The sequence below is a fragment of the Procambarus clarkii genome, chromosome 22, assembly GCF_040958095.1.
Source record: "Procambarus clarkii isolate CNS0578487 chromosome 22, FALCON_Pclarkii_2.0, whole genome shotgun sequence".
In the NCBI taxonomy this organism is placed as follows: Eukaryota; Metazoa; Arthropoda; class Malacostraca; order Decapoda; family Cambaridae; genus Procambarus; species Procambarus clarkii.
Window position 1 is genome coordinate 2,608,795 of NC_091171.1, and position 24,625 is coordinate 2,633,419.

The 24,625-nt window shown below is 49.3% G+C and overlaps 1 protein-coding gene across 3 annotated transcripts in view; it reads right to left on the reverse strand.

Annotated features, from left to right (window-relative positions):
- Rab4 (RAS oncogene family member Rab4) overlaps positions 1 to 24,625 on the reverse strand; it is a 210,642-nt gene that overhangs the window by 146,563 nt on the left and 39,454 nt on the right. The gene's annotated exons all lie outside the window — the stretch shown is intronic.

The window sequence follows — 24,625 nt, forward strand, 5'->3', positions numbered from 1 at the left end:
AGAGCACGCTGACCAGAGACCAGGATGGTGCAAGCGGCGCACGAACAGGCCGGAGGTGAAATGACGCACAAGACAGCTGACTAATGGTGCAGAAGCAACACGAAGACCGAAAGCAAGCTGAAGCGGCTCCGCCCGCGCCGCACGAATAGAGGCGACAGTATGTGGCAAGACGACGGCCCCAACCCCCACCAGAAAACCAAGCCGAGAGTAAACCAAGCTAACAAGAGTAACCACCTAAGAAGGGACAGGAAAAGGAAGGACCGCCAAAATACCCCTTACTGCCGCCAAGAGAAGCACGCAGGTGGGACACCTACCACGAAGCCACCCGACCACCAACCGGAGGCGAGACCGCGAGGCAGAACATAAGCAGCCCCGACAAGGCCCCTTCGAGCCCAGGAAAAGGCGGAGCCGCGGGAAGATCTCGGGCGCGACCACCGAAACCCAGGCGGCACAAGGAGATGGAACGACTGCCGAACAGAAAAACTCCCCAAAGCATTCAAGCCCGCCAGGAGTTCAGAAACGACGGGTCCGACGCGAGACATCGCAAGACCCCCAAAAAAAACAACCGGCAGGGCAAGCTAGGAAACCAAAGAAGGCGGAAGGGTCGCCGCCAGAACAGTACCCGAACCAAGGGGTACGAACAACTGCAATAGACCGAGACAAGGAAGCACATCACAGGACACAGGCTGACAAACGCCTAAGAACACACGCAGAACACCCCTGCTGCAGAGGAGGCAGGAAGAAAGAGCAGAAGCACAAAAACCCCAGGATAACAACCAGGGGTGGACAATCAGGCAGGGACAGAAAAACCCCCCATGCAATCCCCAGGCACAAAACGGCAACAAAGTGCCACTCCACAACCGGACACAGGAACAAGGACACGCCACTGTGAAACACAGTACCAATGCACACGTGCAGCAGCAGCAACAGGTACCACTGCAACATGCAACATGTAAATAGCAACTCCCTTCTGCAAAGGCAGAGAACGGAGCAGGCAGACCCCAGACAGGGCCAACGGAGACACGACAAAACCCCGCAGGCCCAGAAACCTGCACCAGGCGACCGATGGCGGAGAAACCCCGCTCGATACCTGCTGGATGAGGTACTGGGAGCTCTTTTACACCTCAAGCCCGGCCCAAGGCCAGGCTAGACCGGCCAGAGGGTGGCCCACCAGGCAGCTGCTAGGAGCAGTCCACTGGCCCACATACCCCCACAACCAGGATGGGCCGGAACTGCCATATGAAAACAGGCTAGTGCGCCCTGGAAGTCCACGGACGAACCAGCAAGAAGGCTTATGCTCGCAAGTAGGTCGTGTAACAAGCACAGACCTCTGATAGTAATACAGTGTTCCCCAAATGTGCCAATAGCACCACTGCACTCCACTGGTACTATCCCGCAAGTTCTACCAGATAGGCGGGACCCAAGAGCCAGAGCTCAAATCCTGCAAGCACAGCCAGGAGCCTTACCAGGTGAGTACAGAACCAACCCTACAAACCCCACACCTCACAACATTAAAAATGAGGGTCCTCTGAATGACTCCAGCATGGGTTGGACATGCACATGAGGGGGACAGGAAGGGTTGAAAAAGTCACTGGTAAGCGAACGGTCTCAGTCGTACAAAAATACCTAAATAAAGACAGGTATATAAACAACTCCGCATCCAGCGCCCGGCCAAAAGACGCCAGACCGCAGAACTCACCTGGCGAACGGTGGCACGAACTTGACACGACTCAACCGTGCCCAGAAGAACCAGGGAGCACCGCCAGGTGAAGACGCCAGAGCCGGACCCTGCCGGACCCGCAGGAGAGCAGGGAGAGGCGAAGGAGGCGGTCCACACCCATCACACAGGGAAAACCGCGGTGTCCTCCCCACAACTGGGAACCAGGACACCCCTGGCGCGAAGGGGCACATACCGCAGCCAGGGAGAACGAGAGGCGAAGCATTGTAGCAAAAAGGGCGCAAAACACCAGCACTGAAACACCGCCCAGACCAAAACAAACCCCATGGCGCATGCGCATAACACACTGGCCGAACCGCACACCCTCTCTGCGGGAAGGCGCCAGCCAGGACTACTGCACGAGAAAAGTAGCCAAAAAGAGGAAGCAGGAACAATAAAACCGGCCAAAGAAGCAAAGAGCCCAAAAAGGAACCCAACCGGGCGACAAGTAGCCCAACAGCGTGACAAGTAGCCCAACAGGGCGACAAGTAGCCCAACAGGGCGACAAGTAGCCCAACAGCGTGACAAGTAGCCCAACAGGGCGACAAGTAGCCCAACAGGGCGACAAGTAGCCCAACAGGGCGACAAGTAGCCCAACAGGGCGACAAGTAGCCCAACAGGGGGACAAGTAGCCCAACAGGGCGACAAGTAACCCAACAGGGCGACAAGTAGCCCAACAGGGCGACAAGTAGCCCAACAGGGCGACAAGTAGCCCAACAGGGCGACAAGTAGCCCAACAGGGCGACAAGTAGCCCAACAGGGCGACAAGTAGCCCAACAGGGCGAAAAGTAGCCCAACAGGGCGACAAGTAGCCCAACAGGGCGACAGACGTTCCAATAATGCGGGAAGTAGCGAAAAACCTTCCCGTACCCTTGAGAACACAGAAGCCAACACTAGTCCCGAAGGCACATGAAGGCGCAGGCGCACCCGAGATCAGAAGTCACGCAGAACCCCATCGAACGGGGAAACATGACGAAAACACCATCCCAAAAAGGAGTGGGAGGAAACATCCACCCACAGGACGGAACCAACCAACTCAAAGGCCAAGGAACCGAGCTCGGGGAAGGGCAGACGCCCAACAGCACGTACGGCGAGTGGGGAGGAAAGACCCCACTCCACGTACCCACAAGCCCCGCCTAGAGAGGGATAAAAACCCCCACGGGGTCCAATGGGGCCAAGGCCCCCCAAGTCAGCCCCTCCCCAGCCCCAGGAACCTACACGACAGGCCCCGGGGCCGAGCCGTTCCCCCAAAGCCCCAGCCGTACCAGAAAACCGGGGCAGCCGTGAAAACACTAAGGAAGGGAGCCCACTGGCAGACTCATACAACACGGCTGGAGGAACAGGCTCAAATGCCCCCGTCACTACCCCAGAAGGGGAATTCCCCGAGACTGCCCGAGTCTCAACACCATCAAAAACCCCGCCCCGAACCCACAGCCGGTAAGGAACCAGATACAGGCAGGAAGGGCGATCCAGGGGAAAGACAAGGGGGCGTGGATGGAACCGAAGCAACCAACACCCCCAAGTCCCAAAACAAACTACAACAGGGCAACCCCGGGGCTCCCGGGGAGGAAACCACGAGAACGTTGCCACCACCAAGGCTCAAGTGCAACGCCCCTGCTGCCCGCACCCGCTTTGTTAGCACAACTGGGTAACCAAGCCACAACGAGCAACCAAACTCGCAGGACTCCGGGTCGAAGGTGTCACCGACCCCACAGGCAGCAGACGGAGGCAAAACAGAGAGTCACCCAGAGACACAGGGTGAGAGCAACCCTCAAACTCGCTCTAAGCGAGGGGGGGAACTCTGGGGTCACATCCATCGGACCCGCGCGCCCCCAGGGGTTTCCCAGGGTCCCGAGCGTTTACTATAAGAGGACTCGCGCTCAGGTAATCCCAGGCAGGGTACTGCTAACCGGCACCCAAAGCTACCAAACAACTTTCTAAGAGCTGAACCCCCGGGACGTGTACACTCACGGGGACCTAGCAGGGGTACCACCAGAAAATACTCAGAACACAAGGGACACAAGGGGCAAGAACGAAGGCAGACCCCCCCCACCAGGTAGATAAAGAAAAAGAAAACCCCGCAAGAGGACAGCGTACCCAAGCAGAACAGAGCCAGCCGCTATGATTGGTAAAGACAAGCTGCACAGTACCCTGCGCCCCACCAGTGCAGAAACTGCCCCTTACTCTAAGGCGAACAAGGGAGACAGAACACCCGAGCACACAAAGAGCGGCCGAAAACCAAGCAGTAAACGGCCAAGCAGGGGCAGGATCCAAGGAACTTGTGGAAGGTGGCCCCAAGCCCCAAGGGCAGTACTTACCAGGCACCTAGGGAAGGGAACCCTAGGCGCATGCAGCCCGAGTACTGGAGAATCACTCCCGGCTCACGCACCACCTAGAAAACAGACATCACACTCTAGGTACAGTGCTGAAACAACCACTGGAGCCGGAGCACATAACCGTTGCCTATAGCATCAGCCGAAGAACTGATGGGTGGATAGCCGGCGTGGGAGGTCTGGGGCTCCCCCTTCCCCCTCCCAGGGAGGGGGGAGCTGCGCAGACAGCGGCGCGGTGAAGTATGACGTCATACTAGTTTCCTTGTTTTCTGTTGAAGAGTTCTATCCACTAGTTCGGCTTTAGGTAGCAATTTTCACCAGAATAGGGGTTTGTTTTGGAATGCTTACCTTTCTGGATGCTTGACCCAGTCGATGGCACACATAGAATGCTTCCAACCACACGGGGGTTTCTATAGGCCATTGCTCCCCTTGCCTCTCTGAGGGGGCCAGGTTCTGGCCGTGGTCCCCGGTAGGCCCTAGAACTCCATACACATGACTGATGCCAAAGTCTGACATTAGCATATCAGCCGGTAAAGCTCCGGGGAGCCGACGGGGCTCCCCCCAGAAAAGAGGAAGAGATGCAGACTGGAACGGGAACGTCGTTCCCTATATAAGCGAAGAAAACGAATCGCGGAACAACTTGAGAGTCGCACCCTCTCTCAAGAACGGTGAAGAAGGTTAGGTAGAGAAATAGAAACAATTGAACTCAAGCTTCAAGAATCATACAAAACCCAGGAGAGGCAAAGAGAGCAAAAGGCCATCAGTGAAATAGAGAGAAATCCAAAATATTTTTTCTCCTATGCAAAATCAAGATAAAAAAACACATCTAGTATCGGGCCTCTGCAAAAGGGAGATGGAACTTTCACCGATGACAACAAAGAAATGAGCGAGCTACTGAGGAAGCAGTACGACTCTGTTTTCAGCGAGCCATTAAACACACTAAAGATTGATAACCCAAATGAATTTTTCATGGATATGATACCAACATCAAATCATATATCAGACGTCACCCTATCCCCACTGGATTTTGAAGAAGCCATAAACAGTATGCCTATGCACTCTGCACCAGGCCCGGATTCTTGGAACTCCATATTCACCAAGAACTGTAAAAAACTACTATCGCAGACCCCTCCACATTCTGTGGAAACAAAGCCTAGATACTGGCGTTATCCCTGATATACTAAAAACAGCAGAGATAGCACCACTTCATAAAGGAGGAAATAAGGCAGAGGCAAAAAATGACAGACCGATAGCACTAACATTGCACATCATAAATTTTTGAGTGAGTGCTAAGAAGTAAGATCACAAAATACATGGAATCACAGCATCTCCATAACCTCGGACAACATGGTTTCAGAACAGGGCGCTCTTGCCTGTCGCAGTTGCTGGACCACTATGATATGGCATTAGATGCTATGGAAGACAAACAAAACGCTGATGTAATTTACACAGATTTTGCAAAAGCTTTTGATAAATGTGACCATGGTGTTATTGCACATAAAATGCGTTCAAAAGGAATTACCGGAAAAATAGGCAGATGGATCCACAATTTCCTGACTAACAGAACCCAATGTGTAATAGTCAATAAAATAAAATCCAGCCCATCAACCGAGAAGAGCTCAGTCCCCCAGGGTACTGTGCTTGCTCCAGTACTTTTTCTCATCCTCATATCAGACATAGACAAGAACACAACCTATAGCACTGTATCATCTTTTGCAGATGACACTAGGATCTTCATGAGAGTAGGCAACATAAGAGGACACGGCAAACCTCCAGTCAGATGTAGATCAGGTCTTTCTATGGGCTACAGAAAATAATATGGTGTTTAACGAAGATAAGTTCTAGCTCATGCGCTATGGAAAAAATGAAAATATAAAAACGGAAACCACGTACAAAACTCAGGCAAATCATAACATAGAACGAAAAGGCAATGTAAAGGATCTGGGTGTACTCATGTCAGAAGACCTTACCTTTAAAGAACACAATAAAGTAGCCGTCACAACTGCAAAAAAAATGACAGGTTGGATAACAAGAACTTTTAACACTAGAGATGCTATACCGATGATGATACTTTTCAAAACACTTGTGCTCTCTAGAGTGGAGTACTGCTGCACAATGACAACCCCTTTCAAAGCTGGAGAAATTGCTGACCTGGAGAGCGTGCAGAGATCCTTTACTGCTAGAATCCACTCAGTAAAACACCTAAACTATTGGGACCGACTAAAGAGCCTAAATCTGTACTCCCTTGAGCGCAGGTGGGAGATACATAATAATTTACACGCGGAAAATATTAGAGGGGCTGGTCCCAAACCTGCACACAGAAATAACATCACATGAGACCAGAAGACATGGCAGGATGTGCAGAATACCCCCGTTGAAAAGCAGAGGTGCAACAGGTACTCTGAGAGAGAACTCTATCAACATCAGAGGCCCGAGACTGTTCAACACGCTTCCACTACCCATAAGGGGCATTACTGGCAATCCCCTCACAGTGTTCAAGAGAGAACTGGATAAGCACCTTCAAAGGATACCTGATCAACCAGGCTGTGACTCATACGTCAGGCTGCGAGCAGCCGCGTCCAACAGCCTGGTTGATCAGTCCAGCAACCAGGAGGCCTGGTCGACGACCGGGCCGCGGGGACGCTAAGCCCCGAAAGCACCTCAAGGTAACCTCAAGGTAAGGGTGGGTGGATTTGGGCAGGCAGATGGGTGACCATTTGGGCGGGTGGTGTGGGTAGGTGGCTATTCAGGCAGGGTAGGTGGCTATTCAGGCAGGGTAGGTGGCTATTCAGGCAGGGCGGGTGACTATTTGGGCGGGTTGGTTGAATTTGGGCAAGCAGATGGGAAGCTATTTGGGCAGGCAGTGTGGGTGGGTTTGGGCAGGCATATGGGCGATTATTCCGGCAGGGTGGGTTGATTTGGGCAGGCACATAGGTGGGCAGTGTGGGTGGGCGGTGCAGGTGGGGTGGATGGATTTAGACAGGCGAATGGACGGTTATTCGGGTGGGCGATGTAGGTGGGTGGCTATTTGGCCTCAGTGGGTGGATTTGGGCAGGCAGATGGGAGGTTATTTGGGCGGGTTTTTGGGCAGGCAGATGGGCAGCTAACACTGAGGAACTAGGTTTATACACCCTACAGTAGGCTGAAGTTTATGCTAGATCCAGTAACAAAATTCTCTCAAATATTGGATTTATATCATATTACTGTATATATTTTTGAGTTATATATCTAGTTTAGCAACATTATTAGGATAATAAGAGCTATACAAATATTTATTTTAGAAATGATTTATTAATTTTATTATTTCGAGGCCGTCGGTCACTGAATTGTAGCAACGAATTCAAACAAAAAGCACATAGTGCTGTGTATACAGGGAATAGACCTCCACCCGTGCTCGAGATGTTTTGAAAGTTAGAGTCAATAACATAAATAATTTCTCAAATAGCAGATTACAGTATATTTTTGTTTTAGTTAGTTTAGAAATATAATTAGGGTAATAAAGAGCTATTAAAACACTGGTTTTTAGAAATTATTCATTAATCTGAAACTTTCAAAGTCATGGGTCACTGATCAGATGAAGGAAAACCAAGTGAGGTTTACAGTACAGTATTCCCTTATCTGTCTATCCTCACTCATCTTGTTTCATCACAAAAAATGTCTATAAGAAGATTTCAACACATGTAGCTAGCTATTCACGCTTCAGCCTTTAAATTAATTTACAAAGATACCTGTGTCACAAATCAGTGAACGAAAATCATGGAAACTCAGTCGTTCACTTGTGTGGACCACTCTGGCTGGTGTTTGGTTAATATTGTTTACTTATTGTGTGGACCACTCTGACCGGTGTTTGGTTAATATTGTTTACTTATTGTGTGGACCACTCTGGCTGGTGTTTGGCTAATATTGTTTACTTATTGTGTGGACCACTCTGGCCGGTGTATGGTTTACTTATTGTGTGGACCACTCTGACCGGTGTTTGGTTAATATGGTTTACTTATTGCATGGACCACTCTGGCCAGTGTTTGGTTAATATGGTTTACTTATTGTATGGACCACTCTGCCACTCTGGCTGGTGTTTGGTTAACCCTTGTGTTGCTAAGGGCTATTTGGCCTTTGTATCCCACAGGCACATAACAACAACAACAAAGTCTTCTTTACCTGAAATTTGTGTTCCCTGACCACGAGAAAAATACAAAAAAAATTTAATTGTACTTACCAATGACGTAAATGTGCTGACAATATGAGAGATGACGTCACACCCCTGCATGCTCGCTCATGCAAGGTGAGTCCCGGAGGCATCGCACGCGGTCTTCAAGCAGCCAGAGTTGCCACGAATCTATTTTCACGGCATTATTTACAGTGTCTAGGCGTATTTTATCACAATTTTTTTTGTCAATAATTGTGTTGCATATAATGTTACTTCATGTTCAATGATAATACAACTTGCATACATTGAGTATACACATGGGCACACAAATGTTTTCAATTACGCCAATATAATATGCATTCACATTTTTCATTATTATATTTACACACATCCACACACTATTTACAAGTTTTTGCACATTTAGAAGTCTTGGAGATAGTGGTAGTCGTTGATGCAGTTGACAGCACATAATGGGACTGCACACACTTCACACCATGTTTGCACCAGTTTATTTTTCTGTTCTCTCTTTTTTGTTGTTCTACAAACTAAGCAATCACATTGGCCTATTGCATGCTTTCCAGCTGGTGGTAAATGTTTTAGTCTGTGTGCTTGAAAGCCCTCTGTGTAAGTGTGCCTGGTTGTAGCAGTATGCTGCAACACTGGGTTCATGATGGGTCTTTATATGCCAGGAATATCTTTGCCAAACTTTGTTAGTAACTGTGTCACAAGTGTAAAATCAAATGAACGGAAACTTGGTTTACGTCCAGTTTTCACCAGATACAGATTGTAACTGTTCAGCATGCTTACGTCAACAAGATGGAAAAAAACTTTTTTCGTCCACTTCAACGTTTTCCTAACACACTCGACAGTGCCTACCATCATGTCAGATTTATCAACCAAACGCATGTTGATATTATAGTCAAGAACACAATCTGGCTTATATACTGGTTGTTGTATTACTCGGTTCACCTTTCCACTGTGCACCACTATACCAACATGAACAATTGTCAGCAAGTTCACTTCTCTCTTGTCTTTCCACCTAACAGAGTATTTGATCACTTTTTCTTAGCTGGCAGTCACCAACTTCAAGATTACAGTATTGTCAAACATTGGCATTTCCCTTCTTCATGGCTTTACTGAGCCAACTACCCCAATTCCTTTTTCAATCAAGAACCTAGCTAGCAAGGGACTTGTACAGTAGTTATCTGTGTATAAAATGTGGCCCTTGTTCATCCATGATGCCATAAGTGACTTCACCACACTACCTGAGAAACCATGTTGGTCATTACCGGAAATGTTTACATAGCTGGCAGAACACAGAATTGTGTGTAACACGTATCCTGTTTCACAGAAACAGGATTTTCATTGTTGGAGTGGAGCATCACACTGAGGAGTCACACTGCTGCAGGCTCCAGAATTCAAATTATCTAAGTGTTGAGAGTAGGGTGAGGGCTGCAAGTGGTGTCCCAGAATACATGAAGGATCCATGGATCCAGAATACGTTGCCCAAAACGCTATGCGTACTAGTGGCTTTAGGTATTGTATGTACTACCTCCATCTTTAAATCAAACAGAATGTTTGTACTATAACTCTGCAACTATGTATGTACTTTTCCTAAATAAGTTATTATTATTATTATTATTATTATTATTATTATTATTATTATTATAATTATAAGGTGTAGGGAATTTGAAAAGAAACTAAGAGATAAGAAATAAGTGTTAGTGAATGAAAAATCTGTGGTAGAAAAGTTGATCTTCCAAACAGCAGAATGTCAACAAAGATGGCCACCACCACTGGGGAGGACAGTACCCCATCAAAGGAATATTTTGCAGATTTCTCTCAACAAGATGCAATGAAAGGTGTTTTCTTGGCAGGTTAGTGATTATTGAGGACATGCTAAAGAAATATGAAGAAAAGGTAATTAAATTAGAACAAGAAAATGAAGGTCTCAAGATTGAGTTTTGTAATTTAAAAGGATGTATTTTCCAGCAAGGTAAGGAAATTAACAGCTTGACTGATAAGGTAAGGATACAGGAGGCACACATCAAGGAACTGGAAAAGGATAATGAGGCATGGAAAGTGAAAAGTAGGGAATTTGAAGAAATAAACAAGAAAATAGACTCGTATGGTGAACAACTAACTCCAAGGGAGCCTGAGGGCTAACATGGAGTTAGGCAAGGAGATGCAACGAGAAACATCATTGGCAACTCAAATAGAGGAGGCTAATAAAGAACTAGAAAAGTATAAAAAACCAGCGTTGAATGTAATGAAACGCCATTTTCTGGGTGAGTCCCGGAGGCTTCCCGGAGCTATCCCAGGCTGATATGCTAATGTCAAACTTTGGCATCAGTCATGTGTATGGAGTTCTTAGGCCTACCGGGGACCACGGCCAGAACTGGGCCCCCTCAGAGAGGCAAGGGGAGCAATGGCCTATAGAAGCCCCCGTGTGGTTGGAAGCATTCGATGTCTGCCATCGACCGGAACAGGCACCCAGAAAGGTAAGCCCCTCAAAACAAACCCCTATTCTGGTTAAAATTGCTACCAAAAGCCGAACTAGTGGATAGAACTCCCCAACCGAAAACAAGCAAACTAGTGTGACGTCACACACCGCCGCGCCGCTGTCTGCGCAGCTCCCCCCTCCCCGGGAGGGGGAAGGGGGAGCCCCAGACCCCCCACGCCGGCTACCCACACCTCAGTTCTTGAGACTGGATGTCAAAAACGCGAAAAACCGCCAACCGGAGGGAGGGAGGGAGGGATGCCGGGGGAGCCTCCGGGACTCACCCAGAAAATGGCGTTTCATTACATTCAACGCTGGTTTTCTGGGGGAGCCCCGTCGGCTCCCCGGAGCTAACTACTCACAGACAGAAAAAAGAGGGACTTACCCGGGAGGCGGTCGTCGCTCACTCCTCAACTCGAAGCCGAGACAACTGGCTGCAAAGGTAAAGAGCAGCCAGGACCCTGTTCGACCGCCAAAATCCCCGCGCCCGAATATCAGACCAAGACATACAGTATTCCCAAAGATGGCAGCAAGAGCCGCAAACTTACGAACGTCATGGGCACGGGGATAGACCGCAGGCTGGCTGGACTTGATACCCTGCGGACGACCTGGGAGACCCGAACCCGCGAACAGGGAAGAAGGGAAACCGGATCAACCCACAGCGCGTCCCCGGACACAGAAGCTGTGGCGCGCAAATAACGGCGAAGCGCCGCAACCGGACATAAAACATGATGCACCCCCGGCCTGACCAACCAAGCATCAACCACCCATGGACCCCTCCGGAACGCAGCAGTCTCATTCTTCGCCAGAAAAGAAGGAGACGGCTGCAAACGAACAAAACAATCACCACGACCAAAAGAGCAGAAACCCCTGCGCCGGAGGAGAGCATGAAGCTCCCCTACCCGACCCCCAGAGGCCAAAGCCAACAAGAAAAGTGCCTTGGGAAAACAATCCTGGACCGAAGGGGCCACAACGAAACGAGGAGACGAAAGGAAAGCGAGCACTCTGTCCAAAGACCAGGACGGTTCAGGCGACGCATGAGCAGGCCGGAGGTGAAACAATGCACGAGACAGCTCGCGAAATGGTGCAGACGTAACATCGATACCGAAAGCAAGCTGAAGCGGCTCCGCCAGCGCAGCACGATACGAAGCGACAGTGTTAGGCATAAGATGACGGTCCTGAAACAACCACGAGAGGAAGGACAAGACCACCCGAACAGACAAGGAACTAACACGACGAAGACGCAAAAAGAAATGGAAGGACCGCCAGGAAACTTCATACTGCTGCCGAGAAGAAGCCCTCAGGTGGGACACCAACAAGGAGGCCACCTGATCACCATAGAGATGATGATAAACTCGAGTCAAAAAATCCATACGCGAAGACTCGAGGAGAAGATCGAACCAGCCACGTGACGTACCGGTCCGATCTGCTGAAAGAGGCGGAGCCGCGCGAAAACCCTCGAGTTCGGACACCGAGCAACCAGCGCCTGAAACCAAGGCTGGGCCGGCCACCAAAGGGCCAGAAGGACAACTCTCCCCTAGTAAGTCTCTAAGCGAGTCAGGACCTGGAGCAACAGCCGAACCGGGGGAAAGAGGTACAGGAACCCCCACCTCGACCAGTCTAGCCGAAAGGCATCGACCCCGACGGCCTCGCGATCGAGGAAGGGCGCCGCATAAACGGGAAGACGCCGCGACCACACCGACGCGAAGAGGTCCACCTCGGGGCGCCCGAACGTCTGGCAAAGCCAACGGAAGGACTCGTCGTCGACCGTCCACTCCGTGGAGAGGGGAACGAAGCGAGACAGGGCGTCGGCCAAGACGTTGGACACGCCCCGTACGTGAACCGCCAGGAGAGCCAAACCCCGAGAACTCAGCAGACAAGTCACCCAAAGCGACCAACCCCAAAGAGACAAGGACCGCATCGAACCCCACGCGGTTCAGGCAATGAACCACCGGAAAGCAGTCCGAATGGAGCCGAATCGTCGATCCGCGGGCCACCCGAATCCTCCCCAGAGTAAACCACACTGCCGCGAACTCCCGCACCGTGCTGTGAGCTCGACGGAAGGATGGATCCCAACGCCCCTGGCCGGCCTGGTGAGCACTGGTCACAAAACCCCAGCCGAGAGACGACGCATCCGTGTACACATCGAGCGAGGGCTCGGGTAGGCGCCAAGGCACTGAACCCAGAAAAATCCGAAGAGGAAGCCGGTGACGCAGCAACCAACGCAAGGCCCCCGGGGGTCGAACTCTGCGATTGCGAGAGAGGCGGAAGGGGGAACCCCGAAGGAACCAGAACAGCCGTCGAAACCAAACCCGACCCGGCGGGTAGACCACCATCGCGAAGTTCAGGCTCCCGCACAGCCCCTCGAGCAACCGCCGGGTGACCCGAGGGCCCTCCAGAAACAGACGAAGGCGGGACCGCAGCAGCAGGAGAGACTCCGGAGGGAGAGACAAGGAGGCGGTTCGAGAGTCCCAAACGAGACCCAGCCAAGTCCGAACCTGAGAGGGAACCAGATGGGACTTCCTCCAGTTCACCAAGAACCCGAACTCGGCGAGCTGGGAAAGAACCAAATCCCTGGCTAGCAAGCAAGTTGACTGGCTGGGAGCCCAAACCAGCCAGTCGTTGCGGTAGGCCAACACCCGAACACCTAGGAGACGCAAACAAGCCACCACAACCCGTGTAAGGCGCGTGAACACGCGAGGTGCCAGGTTCAACCCGAACGGGAGACAACAAAAGCGGTAACTCAAGACGCCCCACAACAAAACCGAGCCAGTCCCTGAACCGTGGATGAATCGGGACATGCCAATAAGCGTCCCGGAGATCCAGGGACACCAACCAAGCTCCCGGCTTCAAGAGGAGCCGAACCTGAGACAGCGTAGTCATCCGAAAGGAGGGGCAATGAACCCAAGGGTTCAGACGGGACAAGTCCAGAATGAACTGCAGTTCCGCGCAGTCCCGTTTCGGAACCGGAAACAGATGGGAAACCCATCTGAGGGACGACGTCGTTTCGACGTCGCGGCGGTGGCGGTGTGTGACGTCACACTAGTTTGCTTGTTTTCGGTTGGGGAGTTCTATCCACTAGTTCGGCTTTTGGTAGCAATTTTAACCAGAATAGGGGTTTGTTTTGAGGCGCTTACCTTTCTGGGTGCCTGTTCCGGTCGATGGCAGACATTGAAAGCTTCCAACCACACGGGGGCTTCTATAGGCCATTGCTCCCCTTGCCTCTCTGAGGGGGCCCAGTTCTGGCCGTGGTCCCCGGTAGGCCTAAGAACTCCATACACATGACTGATGCCAAAGTCTGACATTAGCATATCAGCCTGGGATAGCTCTGGGGAGCCGACGGGGCTCCCCCCAGAAAAGAAATAAAAGACATATGCACAAGTTGTAAAAGAGAAAGAGACAATTAAGGAAGTGTGTTTGGAAGTCAAAACCTGAAATGACAAACAAGAAACGGATCTTAGGCAAGCAATTAGGAAAGAACTGGTTACCAACAGTAAACTGGTACAAAACACTGCAGATAGAAGTAAGTCCAAAATAGTTTTTGGATGTTTAGAGAATGAAATTTCATCTAGGGTGGACCGAGCAGCAGAAGAGATGAAAATCCTAGAAAAAATAGAAGGATTAGGAGAAGGCCTAAATTCAAAGGAGCATGTCAGCAATTTTAGGAGGATAGGAAAATATGAGAAAGACAAGAACCGCCCCTTAACCACTGCACTGCGCAAAGCGCCTTTAGGCACTCAGAGAGTTGTGCTTTTTGTTTTTTAATTTGGCTATATTTTAATGTTTTTTAATGTTTTCATTACTATTTGTGTTTTGAAATGGAAATAGTTGACTTTGGAAACATTTTGACATTAAATTTACCTGAACATTTGTAAAAATAACAAAAATATGTCCTTGTCAATTGCACCAAGACGTTTTTGCCGAAAATAGGTGAGCAGTGCAAGGGTTAAGGGTGACGTTTAATGGAGTGAAGTATATGACAGAATTGCTTTGGAATGCCAGAAAATTGCAATGTGACGAAGATGGCAAACTGTGCTCAATAAGACAAGACCTCTCAAAGGAGGACAGAGAAAAGCTGAAAATGAACCTTACTGAAGCGAAACGTCTAAATGGGGATAGAAATGAAGAAGAAATTCTTTTTCTCTACAAAGCGTCAGGGACTGTAAAGTTTGTGAAATGGTACATAAAGACAAAGCAACAAAATCATTAAAGGAAAGGGGTGTAAAGAACAAAGGGAAGGGGAACATGTTCCTGAAAATAGTATATACCAACATAGATGGAGTGAGATTGAAAATATTGGAGTTGAAGGATATAATCAAGCTCAAAGTCCCAGATATTGTTGCATTAACAGAGACGAAACTTGAAGAAAATATTTTAAATGAAGTCATATTCCCAAGGGGCTACTCAGTTTGGAGACGTGACAGGAAAACTAGGAAGGGAGGAGGAGTGACTGTGCTGGTGAAAGAACACCCGAAGGAAAGAGAGTTAATAATTTAAAATCCTCGAGATATTGACATAATTGCATTGCAGATCTGGATTCAATATGATAAGCTGATAATTTTAAATACCTACAGCCCACCAGCAAGCAACACATGGACAAAGGAAGAACTGGATGACAAACGAGAGGGCCTCATAATGGTCATGAGAGAGATTATGGTAAGAGCTGACAAAGATAAATCCCGATTGTTGGTACTGGGGGACTTTAACTTTAAGGCAATAGACTGGGAGGACTACGAGGCAAGAACAGAGGACATTTAGACAGGCAGATTTGTAAACCTCATCTTGGAGACATTCATGTATCAACACGTCAAGCATTCCACAAGAATGAGAGAAGGGAATGTTCTGTCAATACTGGATCTAATATTCACCAGGAAAGAAGAGGAGGTATTTGACATCCAGTACCTTCCTCCCTCGGGAAAGAGTGATCACGTCCTCTTGGACATTAAATACGCTTTGCGATATAATATAGTAGAAAATGAGGACATTGAAACAGTTGTTAAACTCGATTTCAAGAGAGGACACTATGGGGAACTTATACATTTTTTTCATGGGTATAATTGGACAGACTTGTTGCTAGGTAAGGAAGTAGATGAGATGTATGCCATATTTTGCAAAATATACGATGAAGGCACACAAACATTCATACCAAAACAGAGATGCAGACCTAGGAAACAGGATTGGTTCAATAGAAATTGCGAGAGGGCTAAGATCAAAAGACACAAGCATGGAATCATTATAGGAAGAGGCCAAGCCCCCAAACATACCAGCGATACAAAGATGCGAGAAACAACTACTCATCAGTAAGGAGAGAGGCAGAGAGGAACTTTGAGAACGGTATAGCAAACAAATGGAGATGACATGGGTCGTTATGGGTGGCGCTCAGCCACTACTGGATATGCTCGCTGTATAGTTTTCATTGGTGCTGTATCACTTGGATCCGACCATTGTGTTAGGTCCTTATTGTGCCTAGCTTCATCAATATCATGACCCTTATGTTCTTCAAACAATAAGGTCTTAATTTCACCAACAGAGAGCGATCTTTCAACACCGCGTCGGACAGGGAATTGTGAGCCAGAGGCACGTGCGTCACCCATGATTGCTCTCTCGGAACTAAGCCAGCCAGTAGCCCTAGGGTATTCTTGGAATTTTTTCCAAGATGGCTGTCTCTCACTGGAGGTCCCAGGAGTCCATTTCGTACCCAACCTATCGCTCATGCGTTTTGACTAGTACAAAATCTTAAATTGGTGTTTTCTCAGCCTGCACAGTTTCTGGCAAACAAGTTTTCTCAGCCAGCACAGTCCAGTGGTTAATACTGGACCAGTCATGTGTTCGTAATGAAAGTGTACATATGTTTGAAGATAACTTGTATGGCGTATATAACTTGTATTGTAAATATTACTAGAATTAATTGAGTTATGCTTAAATTATCCTTCCCACTGTTTTCTATGCCCTGCAGCAGGGTGTACCCAATTAATTTCGAGCTTATATTAATGACACGTAACAACCACAGAGTAACCCGGGTGCCCCTAAAAAACAGCCAACGACGGGACTGCAACCGAAGCAAGGCCGCAGAAAGGAAAGAAAGGGAAGCAGTCCGACAATCCCACACAAGGCCCAGCCAAGTTTGAACCTTAGACGGAACCAACTGGGACTTTCACTAGTTCACCAAGAACCCGAATTCAACAAGCTGGGATAGAACCAAATTACTGGCTAGCAGACAAGCAGACCAGCTGGAAGCCCACACCACCCAGTCATCGAGGTAGGACAAAACCCAAAGACCTAGCAAACGCAGATGGGCCACCACGACGCGAGTCAAGTGCATAAAAACCTGAGGTACCAGATTTAAGCCGAACGGAGGACAATGAAAGCAGTAAGCCTTTCACCCCACCACGAAACCTAACCAATCCCTGAACCCCAGATGGATAGAGATATACCAATATATGTCCTTGAGGTCCAGGGAAATCGTCCAAGCGCCCAGATTGAGATTGAGCTGAACCTAGGATAACGTAGTCATCCGAAAGGAGGGACAAGGACTAATCGGTTCAGAGGAGACAAGTTCAGAATGTGCTGAAGATCCGCACAGTTCCGTTTCAGAACTGGAAACAAGCGAGAAACCAACTTGAGAGACGAAGTCATTTTGATTACGCCCAAGCAAACCCACTCCAAGACAATTATATGGATGGACAGGGAAGAGGAGTACCTGCTCCCAGAGTCCAACCCCCCCCCCCCCCCCCCCAGCCAGGAAAAAGGACCACCCATTGCCATGAAGGCCAGAAGAAACGACCCGAAAAGCCCATGAATCGCAGGATCAGGTACGGGCAAAAAGAGACAGCCTCCCCTCTATTGCCCTGTCACTGGGGGCGACCCACGAAAGGGCTGACATGAACTCCGAGAAAGAAACCTTCGCACAGAGCTAACATTTCGTCGATCAGATAAAACCAGACCAGACCAGACCAGACCATCGGGGGAACCCACCAACACAGAAACTAGCACCAGAGGCCTACCCTGACCCAGTCGAAAGGGCCAGGAACCCCCCTAGAGCACCAACAAAACCGAAATAGGACAGCAACTGGCAGAAGTGGGTGACAGAAACTGGGCACCACTGTCCTCTGGGAACAACAGAGGACAAAACGACAAAGAAGACTGAAGAGCCACAAGCCAAATCCAAAGACAGCAAGCACAGCCTGCCGACACGTGAGACGAGAGGTGGAAAAACATAGAAACTGCCTCCCAGCGGATCGACGCAAACAGCTTCAGCAAGGGCGCCTGACAGCTGAGTGGACAGCGCTTCGGATTCGTAGTCCTGAGGTTCCGGGTTCGATCCTTAGTGGAGGCAGAGACAAGTGGGCAAAATGTTTCCTTCACCCTGTTGCCCCTGTTACCTAGCAGTAAATAGGTTCCTAGGAGTTAGACAGCTGCTACGGGCTGCTTCCTGGGGAATGTGCAACAAAAAGGAGGCCTGGTCGAGGACCAGGCCGCGGGGACGCTAATCCCCGAAATCATCTCAAGATAACCTCAAGAAGGCAGACAATGCAGCAGCAGCCGAAACCAGAACCCCAGCCAAGGGCCACATAACCTGTCCCCCCTCCTCACCCCCAATACCCCGAAAGCCAATCCGAAGACAGTTCCAGAAGACTGAAGAAACGCAAGACTGAGGCCAAATGACTGCAAGTCCAAAGGTCATCAGCCACCAAAGCAGTCAAAAGAGTGGGAATCTGAGCATGCAACTACACCAGACCCATGTCATGAGGAAGAGCTGGAGCGAAGAGGCACTCATTGATAAACTCGAGCAAGCTCCCCCAAGAAAAGAAAAGGAAGCAGCTTAGTTGAAAGAGATATGTACAGAGCACCACTTGGTTTCCGAACTTAAGTTATCCGAAACTTCCAGTTTCCCGATTGGGGTTGGGGAGTCATGCTACCCGAACAAAGTTCGGGTAGGAAGGGGTCCGCCAAGCGTCACGCCGGCTTGTGGTGGTGGGTGGGCGATGGTCCAGTTTGCCCACTGTGACTTCACAGATTCACGGCCTATTATTCCTATTATTTTGAATTGCCATAAGGCTGGAATGTTCATTCTGTGCTTTTGTTTTACATATCTGCACAATCAAGAAACATCTGTGCACCATGTTGGCTCCAAATGCACGCATTGCGTCAGTGATGGCTGACTGGTGGGTGGATGGACGATGGAGCTTAGGTGGGAGGCAGTATGAATGAGGGGGGGGGGAGAATCAGTGAGAGAGGGGGGGAGAGAGATGCTAGGAGGGAGGGGGAGGTAGGGAGAGATGTTAGGAGGTAGGGAGAGATGCTAAGAGGGAGGGGGAGGTAGGGAGAGATGCTAGGAGGTAGGCAGGAAGGGATGGAAGTAGTGAGAATTAGGGAGGGAAAGGCAGGCTGGCAGGCACAGGCAGGCAGACAGGCAGGCAGGCAGGCAGGCTAGCTTGCAGGCAGGGAGTGAGTGGTAGTCACGCGGTTGAACCGCGTGACCTTGAGAGATGGGATGTAGGGGGGCGGGTGGTTTGTTGGTGGTGAGACCGGCTCATTCCCGAAGATAAGCCTAACACACACTACCCGTTAGCATGATGGCAGGGAGGGAGGCAGGCTGGCTGGAAAGGAAGCAGGCTGCCAGGCTAGGAAGGAGGCAGGCTGGCAGGCTGGGAAGGAGGCAGGCTGGCAGGCTGGGAAGGAGGCAGGCTGGCAGGCTGGGAAGGAGGCAGGCTGGGAAGGAGGCAGGCTGGGAAGGAGGCAGGCTGGGAAGGAAGCAGGCTGGCAGGCTGGGAAGGAGGCAGGCTGGGAAGGAGGCAGGCAGGCAGGCTGGGAAGGAAGCAGGCTGGCAGGCTGGGAAGGAAGCAGGCTGGCAGGCTGGGAAGGAGGCAGGCTGGGAAGGAGGCAGGCTGGGAAGGAAGCAGGCTGGGAAGGAAGCAGGCTGGGAAGGAGGCAGGCTGGGAAGGAGGCAGGCTGGGAAGGAGGCAGGCAGGCAGGCTGGGAAGGAAGCAGGCTGGCAGGCTGGGAAGGAGGCAGGCTGGGAAGGAAGCAGGCTGGCAGGCTGGGAAGGAGGCAGGCTGGGAAGGAGGCAGGCTGGGAAGAAGGCAGGCTGGGAAGGAGGCAGGCTGGGAAGGAAGCAGGCTGGCAGGCTGGGAAGGAGGCAGGCTGGGAAGGAAGCAGGCTGGCAGGCTGGGAAGGAGGCAGGCTGGGAAGGAAGCAGGCTGGCAGGCTGGGAAGGAAGCAGGCTGGCAGGCTCGGAAGGAGGCAGGCAGGCAGGCTGGGAAGGAAGCAGGCTGGCAGGCTGGGAAGGAGGCAGGCTGGGAAGGAGGCAGGCTGGGAAGGAGGCAGGCTGGGAAGGAAGCAGGCTGGCAGGCTGGGAAGGAGGCAGGCTGGGAAGGAGGCAGGCTGGGAAGGAGGCAGGCTGGGAAGGAAGCAGGCTGGCAGGCTGGGAAGGAGGCAGGCTGGGAAGGAGGCAGGCTGGGAAGGAGGCAGGCTGGGAAGGAGGCAGGCTGGGAAGGAAGCAGGCAGGCAGGAAGCGATATATGGGTGTTGAAGTGAACCGTGAACCACGTGACCTTTGAGAGTGTGTGTGTGTGTGTGTGTATGGGTTTGGGGTGGGGGAGGTGTGTCGGTGGTGGGGGGAGAGGGGGAGGTGTGTCGGTGGTGGGGGAGGGACCGGCTGACTCCGTAAGCCTAACCACACTCCACAGACCTGTGACTCAGATTTGTTTCTTAAATGTACAGTACATCATCGTATATTTTAGGCAGGATGTGCCTGCAGGCTGGCAGGAAACATCCAGAGGATGTTTGCCAGACGTCTTAATAATCAGTTAGGAACAATTAAGGACTTTTATAAAGCGGATCAGGACTTCACTTATTGATGAGTACAAACAAAACACGGTCGCATTTACGCCATGAACCTGACGATTTTTTTCCCTAGAGTTTTTTCATAAATTTTTCGGAAAAATTTCTTTTTACATTTCTAGTTTATTTTTTCCCCTCTATTTCTCGTATACGAACTTACATGTTAACCGACGGGTCTCGTCCCCAAGGGGTTCGGAAACCAAGTGGTGCTCTGTACTTGCATCTGCTCACCAAAATCTGGACAACAAATAATATAAAGAGGGCACAGATAGCCATTGGCTAAACCAACTCCCAAAGACTTTTGGGACTTTGTACTACTAAGGTAGTGGTACACCTCAAGAGGAGCCAAACCTCGCTGAAGGCTATCTTGAGATCTTGAGATGATTTCGGGGCTTAGTATCCCCGCGGCCCGGTCCTCAACCAGGCCTCCACCCCCAAGAAGCAGCCCGTGACAGCTGACTAACTCCCAGGTACCTATTTACTGCTAGGTAACAGGGGCATCAGGGTGAAAGAAACTCTACCCATTGTTTCTAGCCGGTGCCCGGGATCAAACCTGGGACTACAGGATCACGCGTCCAGTGTTCTGTCCGCTCAGCCACCGGCTCCCCTTAAGGCTATGCCATACCACAGAAAGACAACGAAATCTGAGTGCTACAGGTCCTCAACAATTAGTGCCAGGGAAAAAGAAGAAAGTTAAGTTAATGAAGACAGCTAGTTAGAAATACATATACAACTGGGCAATATGGAGCGAAGCAAACACTGAAGTATGGGAGCCCATTCACAAAGGTTTAAGTTTCAAAGAACAACCAGACAACTGAACTAAATTGGCCTCTACTGAATTGGACATAAATGTGTGGAAAATGGCTGTCAGATCCATTGAGCCTGTTGTGGCATAGTAGCTTGTGCTGTCACTTGGTAGGATTATGGGTAGTGGCTAGTTACTAATCTGTAGAAACCAACTGATAACTCCTTGCAATTTCAATAATCACTTACAGAGACTGTTGTTGGTGGTGGACTTTGGTCATTTACAAAGTTATTTGTGCCAGTGAAAGGAGAAGAGGAGGCTTAGCTTCCAAATTTAAATTATATATATATACAGCAATTTGAAAGTTTATACAGTATATGAAAGAATTTAATGACTTCATTCATTTTGTTCCATGGCTACTTTAATTTGGTTACTATTAAGGAAATGACAAAATGGACTCTATGGCTAACAAAGCTGAAGATTATTAAATATCATTAAAATAAAAGTGCAGTATACAGGCAGGGACTTTGAGCCTGTGGCTTGTCAAAATCTTTCCAGACTATGAAAATACTTTGTCAATGTCTCACATAGTTATAGGCCAGGCCCAGTAGTGCTTAATCCTTTAACTGCGCAATGCGCCTGCAGGTCCACGTCTGGGGTGTGCTATGCGCCCCCGGGTATTTGTATTTTTCACGTTCCATTCAAAACTCCCGCGGCTACATGGGGTTCACATCAGCTTCCTCAGGGCTCTTGTAAACAGACGCCATCTTTAAAAAAAATCGTGGTCCACATTCCCGGGTGTGAGAGCCTCAGTAGTGAGTGAGCAACCAAGGCCAGGGCACGCAGCATGAGCTCACAGGACTGCTGTTCAGCTTGTGACCACAGCATCGCCTAATAATGTCAAAATATATATATACAGGCATACCTCAGTATACGAGTTTAATCCGTTCCTGGAGACGCCTCGTATTCCGAAAACTCGCATTCCGAAGTTAATTTCCCCATAAGAAATAAAGGGAAATGAATTAATCCGTTCCTGACTACCCCAAAAACCCCACATCAAACTAAATTTTTATACCTAATTTACCTAATTCATCTAAATAAACCTACAAAACTATGTTCCAGTTATTACTTACCTTGCTGTCGAGTGCTGTAGGCGTATGGAAGATGGTGAGGAGGGGGGAGGAGGAGAGGAGTTACTGTTTGGAAGGGGAGTCCCCTTCCATAATCACATCAGGCAGTGAGGACCTTTCTGGTGTGCTCTCCCTGGGACGTTTTACCTGAGTGCCACTAGGTCCTGGTTGAGGCTCACTGCTCGATTTCCTCACCACAAATCTGTCCATGGAAGCTTGCTTTTCCCTTCTTCGCAAGCTGTCTCTGTAGTAAGGCATCACATTGTCATTGAAAAGATTAAGACAACGGCCTACTACAGCTTTCTCTGGGTGAGTCTGTTCAACAGTTGTTTGAATCTCTTCCCACATCTGACACACCTTCCTAATTACTGCAGAAGGGACATTCGCTGGTGCTGCTGCCACCTCCTCCTCCACTGCAGAATCATTCGCTGCTGCGTTGGCTTGCTGTTCCTGTTGAAGGGCTAGGAGTTCTTCGGTGGTCAGTTCTTCGTTGTGTTCTTCCACCAACTCCTCCACATCATCACCATCCAATTCCAAGCCCATTTGCTGGCCTAGACTAACAATTTCCTCAACAATAGGCGCATCATTTATAGGCTCAAACCCCTCAAAGTCTAGTTCTCTCACACATTCAGGCCACAATTTTCTCCAGCCAGAGATCAGGGTTCTTTGAGTCACTTCTTGCCAGGCTTTGTCAACGAGTTTTAAAGCACTACAAATGTTAAAATGCTCTCTCCAGAACTCTTTGAGGGTGAGGTTTGTGGCTTCAGTCACTTCAAAACATTTCCGGAAAAGTGCCCTTTCATAAAGTTTCTTAAAATTCGCTATGATTTTCTGGTCCATAGGCTGAATTAGAGGAGTGGTGTTAGGAGGAAGGAATTTAACTGTGAGGAATTTATTGTATCTAGGCAACAAATCATCTTCCAAGCCTGGAGGATGAGCAGGAGCATTGTCAAGGAGAAGCACGGCTTTGAGTGGCAATTGTTTCTCCTGCAGATATTTTTCTATGGCAGGGCACAGCACTTCATTCACCCACTCCGAAAAAATAAGCCTAGTCACCCATGCTTTTTTATTAGACTTCCACATCACACACAAATGGGTTTTCTGCACATTATACTGTTTGAAAACCCTTGGATTTTCAGAATGATACACTAGCAAGGGTTTAATTTTCAAATCGCCACTCGCATTTCCACACAGCACAAGCGTAAACCTATCTTTCATAGGCTTGTGTCCAGGCAAGGATTTTTCCTCCTTGGTAATGTATGTCCTCTTAGGCATTCTTTTCCAAAACAGTCCTGTTTCGTCACAATTAAACACTTGTTGCGGTAGGTATCCCTCAGCCTCTGCAAACTCTTTAAATTCGTCAATAAATCGTCCAGCGGCTGGTTTGTCTGAGCTGGCTGCCTCCCCATGCCTTGTAACACTATGGATACCACTTCTCTTTCTAAATTTTTCAAACCAGCCCCTGCTTGCCTTAAACTCTTTCGTATCTGCATCACTCGTTGCAGGGGTATTCTTTAGAAGGTCTTCGTGCAACACCCTGGCTTTCTCACAAATAATGGCCTCCGAAACACTATCACCCCTCAACTCCTTGTCGTGTATCCAAATTAATAACAACTTTTCCACTTCTTCAAGTATTTGTGGTCTTTGTTTCGCTATTGTTCTTACTCCTTTTGCCACTTTAGCACCCATAATCTCATTTTTCTTCTTAAGTATAGTGCATGTTGTTGATGTGGCTTTGTTGTACTGCCTACAAAGTTCAACAACACGTGTACCGTTCTCATGCTTCCGAATGATCTCTTGTTTCTCCTCTATTGTCATCCTCACATGAGCTTTCTGGCCTTTATCCTTACCACTGGCTTTCTTGGGACCCATGGTGAGATATATAATAACAAATTGTATAGACAAATCACCAAAAATCCAACAAAACACTGAAAATCCGCGAGAAGAATTGATGTGGGGGTAGTCACTGAGCGCGAGACAATGGTAAACTGAGGGGCGGAGGGGCAGAGGGGCGACGATCGCCGAACCACCACGCGCTAGGTCGGCCTGTACGCGTATCAACAAACTCGCGTCCCGAGGTAACCCTCGCCTTCCGAGACAAATTTTTGGAGTAAATACTGCTCGTCTTCCGAAAAACTCGCATACAGGGACACTCGCATTCCGAGGTACCACTGTAATTTGTTTTATTTAGCCATGATAGTATTACAGAA